At 36.2% G+C, this 3,294-nt stretch overlaps 1 protein-coding gene across 6 annotated transcripts in view; it reads left to right on the forward strand.

The window, feature by feature from the left end:
- The window catches only part of LOC106876426 (uncharacterized), a 1,308,965-nt gene that overhangs the window by 357,625 nt on the left and 948,046 nt on the right, over positions 1–3,294 (forward strand). For all 6 annotated transcript variants that reach the window (XM_052967877.1, XM_052967880.1, XM_052967881.1 and 3 more), the window contains one exon: positions 2,713–2,849. The gene's annotated coding sequence lies outside the window, so the exon portion shown is untranslated. The remainder of the gene's footprint in view (positions 1–2,712; positions 2,850–3,294) is intronic.

The following is a 3,294-nucleotide window of genomic DNA, read 5'->3' on the forward strand; positions in this document are numbered from 1 at the left end:
ATATATATATATATATATATATATATATATATATATATATAATGTTGTTGTTGTCATGTGGTTTAGGGTTTTGACACACTGAGATCAAAATCTGACGGGGAACAATTTTCCGTTTCTTGTTTTCGAAGTCGATTTATAAAATACTAGTTTTGTACTGAAGACCTCTTTTCTTCTCTCCTCTTTGTCTCAAACATCCCCTCTCACCCTCTCTTTCTATTTATCCCTCACAATTTCTTCCTCTTTTATTGTCTCTTTTGTAACTGAATTGTATTTCCAAAGCACTATCTCAGTCATTTTGTTTCACGTTTCCACATAATTTCATGAAGAGGAAATCAGTAGATTAAAGAGTTGAATTGACATCGTCGAGAGTGACGGAGCATCCCACGAATTAAAAGGGTGAATCGTTTTTATTGTGATTTCGTAGGTTTTACATTTCTTACATGTTGCAATATTTACATATTTTATGAGTGTTTCACATTGTCTGTAAGGCATCAGTTTTTGCTGACATTTAGTTTCTCTTTTCACAAGGGACAATCGATTGGTGATATGATTCTTATTAAGTACTATATGAACATGTTCTAATGTATCACTGGGAAATATTAAGAGATAGGGAAACTATCTCCTTTCTCTTTTCTCTTTTCAACTTACTTCATTTCGAGTATTACTAAATTTCAGTTGACCTTTAATTTTTCCACGAATTAGAGAGCATTTATATGTTATGTGATGATTGAACCGAGGAGGTCACGTCGTAGCTAGCAGAAACGTCAGCACGCCGGGCGAAATGCTTAGCGGTATTTCGTCTGCCGTTACGTTCTGAGTTCAAATTCCGTCGAAGTCGACTTTGCCCTTCATCCTTTCGGGGTCGATACATTAAGTACCAGTCACGTACTGGGGTCGATGTAATCGACTTAATAAAAAAAAAGTCGGTGCTCCAGCATGGCTACAGTCAAATGACTGAAACAAGTAAAGGAGTAAAGGAGTAATGCTCTATTAAACACATACATTAAAACCCGTATCAAACGACAGTAGCAACAACAGCCGCAGCAGCAGCAGCAGCAGCAGCAGAAGAAGAAGCAGCAGTAGTAGTAGTAGTAGTAGTAGTAGTAGTAGTAGTAGTAGTAGTAGTAGTAGTGGTAGTAGTAGTAGTAGTAATGCTGATGATGATGATTGACAGATGATCTCTAGAACCATACTTTGTACAAATCCCAAAACATGGCAGTTATCAACCACCCAAGTCATCATACCGACTTGAACTTCTGGCTTGTCTCTTGAGGTCTCAAAACATAATCACCCAAACATATAACAATAACAGTCTCTGATTTAGGCAGAGGGCTTCTAATTTTGAGGAAAGGTGGTTAGTCAATATTACGCTGTTGTCCTAGACTGGCACTTTATTTTATTGTTCCCCAAATGATGAATGGCAAAGTTAGCTCCATCGAGATCGAGTTTATTCTTCGTTATCTATACAGAACGTAAAAAGTGATGTTAAAATTCGTATATGAATTTAACGTAAAGTAGTACATGGATAATGAATATATGCAATATTTGTGCCTGCGTGTGTATGCATATACATAAATGTGTGTATGTATGTACATACATACATACATACATACATACATATATACATACATATACGCATATATTCCTTTATTCTTTTACCTGTGTCAGTCAACAGACTGCAGCCACGCTGGGCCCTTGAAGAATTTTAGTCGAACGAGTTGATACCAGTACACATTTAGTCAAAGCCTGGTACTTATTCTAACGGCCATTTTTACTGGACCGCTAAGTTACGGCGACGTGACTCGCCGTTCAAAACATTGCATATGAATGTGAAAAGTTTTGGTCTACTCATTCACACACACTAGACAGAAGCTATGTGCATGCCAGGCTAGGATTATCCAACATAATTGCTTAATGTCCCTTTAAATTCCTAAATCCTTGAGAGGTCTGTAAGCCGTCTGTTCACAGCTCAAGAACAATTGTCAATTGAAAGTTGATATGCCTCGCACTAGATGTCACAACCTTCCAGTGGTCTCTACATTACATTGAATTCTTCACAACGCAATAATGACTCATTGTCATTTTTCTGACTTTGCTTAGAAAGTTGATAACGTCATCGCTGCAGTTTTTAGTTGTCCGGCCTTCTTGGCTCCGGAAGGAGAGCCAATCTTAAATTCTTCGGTATATTGTCCTACTTGTTTTTCTTTCTCTACGTTTTTTGTATCGTATCTTACACTGTGTCACCCCTATCCACTCTTCATGTCTTCGTAATTATTACAGAGTCGTAAAAGATTGCAAAAAGACACATCAGCACTCAATCTATGAAAGGAAAGCATTACGGTTTACAGAAGTTCGTGGCACTGTAGCTCAGTTACGTATTGTGCAATAGTAAGATACAAACATGAAACAAAACAGTGCTCATAATTCAGTCTAATAGATCTGTCGTTATTTTTCTTGTAATGCAAAGCCGCAATTACAAAAATAGAACTATTGAAATAACAATCAATTTTTTTTAATAATTATAAAGGTGTCTTATATACAACATTACCAAAATTTATTTTTCTAAACAACCCGTTTCTGTTATACATATTGTCAATTGTACACGGTTGTGTTCCGTATTTAATTAATTTTTTCATTTAAGATATACATCACTATTATTCTTCAGAAAAGTATGAAATTTTAAAATTTAAATTGTTTTTTTTTTCTTTGTAGGTAAGTGGCTCTCCCGCGTCTACTTCCGCGCCAAACTCTACAATTAACATGCATCATTGGAGCATGGCACACGCCTACAGGTGACCGAAAGTCCCTTCATATTTACATACATCGCCGCTGACACTGTCTTTTAGGAGGTAAGTCACATCTTAATGGCAAACAAGGACTCCAAATGTCGCACGCGTCCTTTTTATAATTTTTGCTTACCTGTGCCTACGTTTTTCTTTGTAATTATAAGCAAAAGGAATGCGAGTTTGTGCGTGCGTGCGTATCTGTGCGTATTATTGTTCTTGTTGTTAATTATAAAAATAATGGTGGCGAGCTAGCAAATTAATTACGGAATCCAAATAGATGCCTTGCAAAAATTTATGCCGGTCCTCTACGTTCAGAGTTGGAACTCCATCAAGGTCAACCTTACCTTTCATACTCTCAGAATCGATAAAATAAAGTAAAATTCGAGTACGCGATTCACTAACTCCCACTAATCCCTCCCATCAATATCCCTAGACTTGTGCCTGAATTAGAAATAATTAGTATTCTGAGAAGTATATATATATATAAATATATATATATATATATATA

Source organism: Octopus bimaculoides, chromosome 5 (assembly GCF_001194135.2).
Source record: "Octopus bimaculoides isolate UCB-OBI-ISO-001 chromosome 5, ASM119413v2, whole genome shotgun sequence".
Taxonomy (NCBI): domain Eukaryota; kingdom Metazoa; phylum Mollusca; class Cephalopoda; order Octopoda; family Octopodidae; genus Octopus; species Octopus bimaculoides.